The sequence below is a fragment of the Squalius cephalus genome, assembly GCF_949319135.1.
Source record: "Squalius cephalus genome assembly, chromosome: 19".
NCBI lineage: Eukaryota > Metazoa > Chordata > Actinopteri > Cypriniformes > Leuciscidae > Squalius > Squalius cephalus.
The window spans coordinates 18,941,922-18,951,954 of NC_137140.1; the positions used below are offsets into that span (position 1 = coordinate 18,941,922).

The 10,033-nt window shown below is 38.4% G+C and overlaps 1 long non-coding RNA gene across 1 annotated transcript; it reads right to left on the bottom strand.

Annotated features, from left to right (window-relative positions):
- Positions 1 to 1,901: 1,901 nt before the first annotated feature.
- Positions 1,902 to 6,051, bottom strand: LOC307147295. Its single transcript, XR_013819274.1, has 3 exons — positions 5,976 to 6,051; positions 4,389 to 4,511; positions 1,902 to 2,704 (listed from the first exon to the last, which is right to left on the bottom strand). It is a non-coding gene; the product is annotated as an uncharacterized lncRNA (long non-coding RNA).
- Positions 6,052 to 10,033: the final 3,982 nt, after the last annotated feature.

Genomic DNA, 10,033 nt, shown 5'->3' on the forward strand with positions numbered 1-10,033 from the left:
AGGTGTAAATGGGTATGTGTCTCCCTCGTCTACTTGTGATTCGATCCACCAAAACGCATCTTATTACCAGGTATAAACAGGGCCTAAGTTATTGTGTGCCCTGGAACAATAACACAATGAAGAGTTGCTTCAGGAGTGGGCTGGACGACCACCTCCTGATAGTAATGCTGGCAAGGAACCCCAGCTGCACGCTGCAGCACTACATTGATTATGCACTGTGTCTATTAGGTTTCTCCATGATGGTGGGGGTATTTAAAGATGAATTTAATATCACCACCTGCTTGCCCACTCCTCATGTTCCAGGGCCCATCCACCCAGAGGACGTCCTCACACCGGAGCCCACCACGGAGCCCAACAAGCATTCAACCACAGCCACCATGGACCATCAACCAGAGCCCACTGCTGACTTAGAGCCCGTGCCCACCACAAAGCCAGAGCAAACGCCAGAGGCCATCTTCGTCCCGGAGCCCAAACCCAGCTCAGAGTCTGACCACGTGTGAGAGCCAGCAACAACGTTCTTTATGAAGGATAGTTAGTGGAGTTTGAGGGCATGGGGTGGAGTTCCGCCCATCCTCCCGCCACTTAAGTGAGTGTGCTGAGCTGGGTCCCCACTGAAGTACTATTAGATGAGTTGGGTGATGTAATATTTTATGGTCTACAGTCTCCGCAGGTCCCGTCCAGTCCCAAGTCGTCTTCGTCGTCACTGGTTCAGCCCAGTCCCAAGTCGTCTTTATCTCTGCTGGTTTAGCCCAGTCCCAAGTCATTTTGTATCTGCTGGTTTAGCCCAGCTCCAAGTCTCCTGGTCGCCACTGGTTCCGCCCAACTCCGCGTCTCCTTTGTCACTGTTGGCAGTGCTTAATTTGAGCCAGATCCTGCCGGATCCTATTCAGGAAAATGTCAGATTTTGGATTTTTGTGTTACAGCATTTGGTTTTGAACGATTCTGCATAAACAAGTGCATTACATGGTGACAGTGCGTGCATGTGAGAGACAGAGCGAGCGTGGGTATTTGGAGGTTATGTTTTGCTGGCCTTAGCATATATATTTTTATCAGCTTTCTTAAGTTCAAAATCATTCTCGTTGGTTGGTTCTTGCTGCTTATTGTTTTGCATGCAGTAAAGCGTAAAGTTTGTAGAGTAACATAAAGTTTGGAGGGATTGTAAATACCTGATCAATTATTCTAATAAAAATTAAGCGTAGCGTCAGTTCTGGCAGGTCACGTTAGTCAAGCTCGCATCAGCTGACTCTCAGCTGATCCACGTATACCTATAGGAATACGATGCCTATCACTGTATACATATATAAGCTCCTTCAGTATTATCAGCAGCTAATTATCCTCCTCCATTCCCAGCTCCTCATCTCGTCAGTCAGCATTTGGCCTTCTGAGTACCCTTTGAATCAGAATAAATTCTCGAATTATGTTGTACTTTAAAATCTTGAATTAATGATATCTGTAATACATTCATGTTGGTTCTGTTCTGTTTACCCCAAGGGGGGTTATTGCTGCTCTCCCTGCTCTTATCCATGCTATGCTGCATGGATGCGGAGGGAGTTCTTGCACAGAACAGAACCATACCGCCAATCATACCTATATGCTAATTGTCAATCGTATTTGACGATAGTGGTCCTGACAGAAATAAGTTAATATCACCAAAATGTCGAAAAAACAGTCAAGCATATTTCAATTTTCCATATCCATAAGTTTTTACTCCATGAGTAAAGCTGATGGTTTTTCTGATCAAAAGAGATCCTGAAGATGGAACTGCTAGTACTAATTAGGATGGTGGGAGACACAAGCAACGGGAGTTAGATCAGTCGGAATCAGAAATTGATGTAGTGGAAAAGGCAACTATGTCATCGGTGAGAGAATATCACTGATCAACTGAATGGTTTTTGGTCTCAACATAGCTATTTATGTGACAGAATAATACACCAGCTGTAGTTAGGGCCCTGCAGAAACTTGTGAATGATGTTCTTACAGTTGTGCCGTCACCATTTAATGATCTAATTTTATGTGGTGGGAAAACTAAAGTTGGGCAGTGTCGGTCACAGCTCCTTTTAATTGCTGTTTTTGATCCGGCAATTTTTCATTTACAATTTAAACATTGGTTGTTGGTCCCATCCAGCCTCCCACTCCCTCCTTCTCTGCCAATGCCATCCAGTTCCTCAGCCCCACCTCTGCTGCTTCCCTTCCCTTCCTCCTTCACTGGCTCCGCCCTGCTGCTCAGATCCGCCTTGAGACCTCCAGGTCTCAAGCTCCGCCCTGGTTTGTCGATCCCCTAGCTCCACCTCAGGCCTCCGAGCGCTGGACTCAACCTCTTCAAGTTGACCCATCGGCTCCACCTTGGCTCCATGCTCCCTCGGTTCCACAATGGTACGTCATCCCTCAGGCTGCGCCAGGCTCTTTCGACCCTCTGGCTCCGACCTTGGTCAGTTATCACCCTGTTTGCCTCATGGACTTCCGGGTCCCAGGATACACTTCGTCCCTCCAACCCTGTCATCCTTATGGCTCTGCTCTGTGTCACTCCTTGGCTCTTACCTCTGTCGTCTCCTCCCTGGCTCCTCCCTACAATTTTCTCCCATGGACTCTTCCTCTGGTCCTCCCTTGGACTATTCCTCCTGCCCCCCTCCGATGGACCTTTTTTTCTGTTTCTCCCTTCTCCCACCATTAAGGTGTAGTTTCTGTTTACGGCGCCAGGAGGCTCCTACCGGGAGAGGGGAGTTATATCAGATGTTTCGTTTTCATGGTGTTTGTTTCATGGTTTTCCTCACTTGTTAGTTGTCATGGTTACTAAGCAAGTTGTGCACTTGCTTCTTGTTCAGTTAATCACAAGTGTGTATTTAAGCCCTCAGTTCTTTCTGTTCATTGTTTGATGTTGTCTTTATGTGTTATGTGAAGCCGTTGCGCTTGAGATTTGGGTTTTCTCTTTTGTAGATTACTTGTTTTTATTTTATTTTTGTTAAATAAAATTAGAAGTCTGCTGCAGCGATCTCTCTCCTCACTGCCGTTATCCTCCTCATTCACTAAACCTGACTATAATATAATTTATTATGTTTTTTATAATTTTATCACCAGCTCTTTGGAATACTCGATTCTGATTTGTCATTCACTGCAGTCAGCAGTCTGATATTTCCTAATGATATTTCTTCTGATATTTCTGATACGTCTTCCATAGTAATGCTCTATAAAACCAGTTTCACACTAGAGACTTTTTACTCCATTGACCTCCATTCATATGAATTTGAACATGGCAGACTTCACTCTGAAAGGTTTTGTGAACTGACCAATAAAAGATCTAAACATCACATCTCTTGGCTAAATACAAATAACAAAATCCTCTGTAAAGTTGTGTATTTCAAATTTTGAATCTATTGTTTCATTTTTTTATCATAAAAAAACAAGCCTTAGGACATGACATCATTTCCTGTTCGGTGTTGTGTCTAAAGTGATTTTGCAAGTCGTGGCTTAAAGTCTGCATGAAACGGAAGTTGCATATCCAAGTGAAATGGCTTCTCAAATGTGAGAAAATGTTGGGTGGGACTTGATTTTGTCTACTGGGAATTGATAGTTGGATTGTTGTCATTTGCTGGATCATTGAAGTTAATGGTTCTGAACAAAGAGGGCACATGAATAAAAAAATAAATGTATGTGCTCGGATAAATCATTGATAATAAACACTACAACATTCCATAAAAAAAAAATGAAAAAGAAAAACAAACAAAACTGGCAACTAACTGAAATCCGCAGCTGCTTTCCTGCCTCTCATATACAAACATAATTTTGGATTTTAGATTGTATTGACAATGACCTGTCAGGGTTTATTTTGTGGATTGTCTAACTAGATCCCTTACTTATATATAGTCCTAAAGTTAACCTCACATCTTAATCAAACAAAATCTAAATCATTATTTAGTATCTTAATTTAGTAAATGTCTAAAGTCTAATGTAATAATTTGAAAACTTACTAGTTCAACTCAACCTTCAGGGGTATTGATGGACTATATTTAAACTTTAGTTATCTTGGATGAAAACAATGATTTATCATATTTTCCATTTAATTGCATTTAATAATTGTTGAAGAGAAAAACATGTTTTCTTGCATTATCACCTTTCCAATATTATGGATTGCTCAGTTCACACACATTTGTGTGACACATGCAGATGAAGACACATGATTCATGATTAGCATGAAAGAAGAGTGACTTGTCACTCATAAGTCGTGATACACTCGAAAGGTTTTTTTTTCTCTCTCTCTATAGCTATGAGAGCAATAGACAGCAAATTACAAATATCCAGCTTACTAATGTCATGCAACGCCAACATACTTATATTGATCTTGCCTTCGCACCGAACCCTCATGACAGACAAGTTATAATAAACATATTTACCTTCAAATGATTATCTCTCTGCTTGAACACACAAACACGCAATTGGATAGATCCAGCAATATATCAAAGAAGGGTCTGGTGATGAAATTCCAGCTTGATGATGAATCTCTCATGGTTGTATATCTGGGGAAATAAAACAACCGAATTTAGTCTGATGAAGAAGCTCGATACACTCCACAATCTAATGATTTAATAATAAAAGATATATAATGTGCAAACGCAAAGTGCTTCAAAAGCTCAGATTCATTTCCTTTGTTTAAAATGCTAGATGATGCACCATTAAAACAAAACCATAGCAGGTGACTAATTAATCATAAAGCTTCAGTACAACTGAATGATAATCTCCACTGAGAGACAGAATTTCTCATTTAAATCATGAAATGCAAAATACATGAAAACAGAAAAAACATGATAATACACAATCCAAGTGTATCAATTTCTTTGAAGGAAAGCAGCATTTTAAGGAAAGTACACTTTATAACTGAAGGACCATGTATCATATATCATACAGTTCAGTCCAGTATAGTTATTTTCAGTTTATGGAGCTGTAAGATAGATGTGTCACATCTTTTCAAGTATTGTGGGGTCTGCTCGTCGATACCAATCCAATGTGCCAAAAATGTCTGAATTAGAGAATCTTTCTCTGGTTCTTCAAAGGTATTCTAACAATTTTCAAGACCAGCAACTTTAAAGTCTATAAAAATTGATTTGTTTGCCATGGGAGCAGACCCATTTAGACTCTTTGGGGCGTGAAATCTTTGTGAGAAATGGGTTTATCAATCAGAAACATGAAGAGATAGAAAGAAATAGAGGTTTGAGTTAAATATAGACGTTGTTTGATGTACCGAGTCCCTGCAGTATAAAACAAAGAAAAGAAATACTGCGACTCCACAGAGGTAGGTCTGTCCACACTTATGAAATCCAGTAGAAGAGGTTTCCTTAGCAGGGCTAATTATCAGAAATTATTCTGGCGTAGACTCATCTACAATAAAAATTGGAAATGTATGTTTCATTCAAATAGAAATATTTTAAATAACATTATTATAAAATACATCCCCAGGACACATGCTCTCTATTGTTTAACATGTTGAAATTGCACATCAGGTTCAGGCATCCTTATGACCCGGAGCTCTGAATTCTCATTCCATCCATCATGTTAAAGAAGAACCCGGGAAAGATGTGAACAGATAGCACATCGCAGACAACTGAAGCTGGAAATATAATTACATTTTATTGTCTTGCTATTTATAACTAATTTCAATTGTGAAGGTAAAAAACGAGACAATGTTTTGATCTACCATTAAAGGGTGTGATTGAGGTGGCATGGCTACACTTGAATATAGTTGCTGAGTGAATATATTTTTGCTATACTGTATATCGTCCATCACTCCAATCTCAATCAAGGTGACAGCATCAAATTATCAAATTTAAAGATGGGCATTTATACTATATAACAAAATCATTCTAATTTATTCTAAAATACAGGAAGTCAAATCAGTGAAGCATTTTTGTGAATTTGTTCGTAGGTCCATCCCTAAATTTAAGTTAACCCTCAGTGTTGCATTGTACAAAACATAAAATACTTACAAATTGCCATGGCCACTGTTTGAACGAACTAATTCATAGAATGAATCGAACTTTCTGCTACATATGACCCCTTACGGAAATTAACCGTAGCGTCAGTTCTGGCAGGTCACGTTGGTCAAGCTCGCATCAGCTGACTCAGTCTCAGCTGATCTACGTCTACCTGTAAGAATACGACGACGCCTATCACTGTATAAGCTCCTTCAGTATTATCAGCAGCTATCGTGTTTCTCAGGAGCTAAATTACCCTCCCCCATTCCGAATTATGTTGTACTTTAAAATCTTGAATTAATGATATCTGTTATACATTCATGTTGGTTCTGTTCTGTTCACCCTAAGGGGGGTTATTGTTGCTCTCTCTGCTCTTATCCATGCTAAGCTGGAGAGCATGGCTAAGAGCCATGCTATCCAGTTCTAGAGTTCTTGCCCAGAACAGAACCATACCGTCAATCCTAACTGTATGCTAATTGTCAATCGTATTTGACGATAGAGGTCCTGACATAACAAAAATATATGGGAATATACTGCAAAATATAATGCATTTCCATATGGGAAACTAGTGCTTATATTTTTCAATATATTCTGCAATATACGCATTGACCATGGCTATATATACATGACATATTTATAAAAGAAAACAAAAATAGCATTACATGTAATATTCAAGTTTTATCCTTTATTGTGTAGCCTACATTGCACATACATGTTCTCATATAAATGTGAATGTTCACACATATAAATACACACACCTTCACGGAATGAGTCACAACAGATTTCTAGTTCCCAGCATGCTTTGCCTCTGACTAAAGGAGAGCAAATGTTCAAATTAAGTGTTATTTAATGTGTTTTGCTCAATATTAATATTGGGGGGAGATCTGTTAGTGTTTAATGTTCTATTATTTTGGAATTTAAATGGTTTTCTGGGATGTCTGAGTTTTTGGGGTTACTGTTGTGCTGAAGTGTAGAGCCTGTGGTTCGGTTGACGATTGGCTGAAATCCATTAAGGCTTTAATTACTTTATTTTAAAAGTAATAGTTGTGCACCCCTCAGCACAGTGATAGTCTAGTGGCTGAATACTTTAGTAGGCTACATGCAGGTGTGCTTGTGCTTTTGTTAACTGCTCTTAAAATTGTAAAAGAAATATTTAAAAAAATATAATAAAAAAATATAAGAAATACATTATATATCTCTATGTGTGTTTATGCTGCATGACTAAATATGTCTGCAATATACATATATACATTATATATATATTACACATGCAGTACCATATATGATCACATATCTTATGAAGTGTATTACTGAAAATAAAATTACATACATTGTAATATATTAGTAAATATATTGTCACATATTTTTCAATATATGAAAAGCGGCAATTCCTTATGTATTATTCAATATATTTTAATGTATTAACACAATATATTATTCTGTAGATTTTTAAATATACTGTTAAACCATTTAATATATTAATCATTCATATATAGGGAAATATATTTTCTTTTCATAAGGGACCATTAGGACAATCCGATTCACTAGAATGAATCTGACCTTCCAATGCTTGTTAAGTCTGACGTTACGTCAATGGTTTAGGGTGCAATGCTCTATGAGATGCTAAAGGCAAACAGATATGCTTTTTAAAAATCATGATCCTATCTCCATTCCGTAATCTCAGATGGCCAGTCAGTGATTCATCTTTAATGAATCATTAAAATATTGCTGTCCGGGATGTGAGCCCAGAGACTGCAGTGTACACAGTGAGTTTTTAAAAGCTTAGCTTAATATCAATAATAGTGTTCATAAGCGGCTGTTGAGAGAGTATTCTCCATTGAAACGAGTAGAGGCTTGAACCTGGAAACGGTTGGCTAGTCCTTATTTCACGACTTAACAAGCAGATAAGGGAGAGAGGGGCCATTTAGGTGAATATACAATTAAAACATGTTTTAGCATTTGGTTGCGCTAATGCTAGCCATTGTATAAAGTAGCTTGTTAGCCTACTAAAAAAGTTAGACTATTATGAAAATAGCTTACTACTGAAAAATGTAGCATCGTTACTTTTAGATTCTCTGCCCTTTTCATATTGTTTTTAACCTTCATTAACCATTAATACATACAACAGATATGATTCCAAGTCATTTAACTAATATATGAACAAATAGCACGGTTCAGCGGGATCAGTGCTCAGTGGGTTCTCAGATATTGCTCTGAACATTGTGATGTGTGTGTGTGTGTGTGTGTAGTGGAGGTGGGGGTTGCTAAAGCGATTTGATGAATCACATGTCATCATTTTCCATCTTGAATTTCAACCCATAAATCTTCTGATCTCTGTCGCCAGTAATTGTTGCTTCATACCAGTGTCCCAAACCTCAGCCCCTGAACTAAAAACCCAATTACTCTTGCATGAAAGCCAGAGTAATTAGCCTTGACTGATAGGTTACCATACCAATATGCTCCTAATTAGGTCCCTATCAGACCCAATAATACATAATATTGTACTTCAGACTCTACATAATCAACCCGGATGACATAACTCAGTGCATAATCATCTGTCTGCAGGAGAGATAAAGCTGTTAACTGATGCTAATGTACTTTTTAAGCAGCTTGGTGTTGACAGGGATTTCCTGTACTGTAAATGGCAACAATTTACTAAGCATATATTTGACATGTGACTGACGTGCCAAAGCACCAAATTTGAGGATAATGGTTGTGTCTGTATCGAAGGGCAAAGAAGACACCGGTGCTACCTAGCTATAGCAAAAAATATGTTTTAAGAATATTTTGCAAAGTTATGAAAAAAATATTTCTGAATGATAAAAATGTCCAGTTTTAAAATGTTTTAAAAACAAACTCTAAGGAAGCATTCAATTTGATAATTTTTCAAATATTGTTGAACATTCTTCAACTCTTGGCGACTAGTAAAAAACTGCGAGGGAAATAAACTCTCAGCCGGCTGGCTTTTAAAAAAACGTGGCGCTCCCATTGAAAGCAATTAGGGAAAAATGCGTTAGCCTATAAAACAATGCTTTGGTGGACACACAGCCTTATAGAGAATTCCTTGCCAGAATTTTAGCCAAAGTTCTGTTTGCTGGGTAGCAACCAGTTCTACGCTTGCTAACAGCATTGTGTGCTTTGTGGGCACTTAGCAAAATGAGCCCAGGCTAATGTATCTCAAACGTACCCGCCTGGGACACACAAAGTCACTGTCAGACAGATAGCTTTATTAGCACAGAATTGCAGAAAGGAGAAAATTGATTTAAATTAGGGTTAATAGAACTTGCAGAGAAATCTAAAGCAGCATCCATTAAGTGTCTTTAATTCTCCTTTCATTTTCTCTCTAATCCACCTCCTGGCCTCCAGCCTCTACCCACTGACATGGAGGATAATGAGTACTGGCAGGCGTTAATTGCACCGTCCATTTTACAAAGACCTCATCCTCCAGCCTTGACCATTAGCTCCTCTCTATGAGTGCGAGATAAGGCCTGACTGACTGCGTTTGGGGTTGACGACATGTTGGCCACAGAGAACACAGCATTCTGTCTTTCATGTATCCCTCAGGGTTTCTTTACATGGCAGATTTCAGGCTAATTAATACAATTACCGAGCCATTGACCATAAGTTAGACACAAGACTCCCCTCTGTTAATGAAATGCACACGCTGTGTGGAAGCTGAGGAGTCGGACCGGGAACCGCGCTGCAGGAAGATGCTGCTGATGTGATTTTCTTTCTTTTTTTCCCATATGGCACAACATTCTGTTTGGAATCTTCTTAAACATCATCACCATCTGTTTTCAAAGAATAAAAACAGTTGAGTTGCAATTTATGCACTACCGTTCAAAAGTTAGAAGTCAGAAAAAAAGGGAAAAAAATAAATGAATCATTTTATTCAGAAAGTATGCATTTAATTAAAACATTTATAAAAGAGTTATTACAAATATATACTGTCCCACTGAACTCTCAATTCATCAAAGTATCCTGAAAAGAAATTATCATGGTTTCCACAAAAATATTAAGCAGCACAACTGTTTTCAATATTTATATTTAATAATAAATGTTCCTTGATC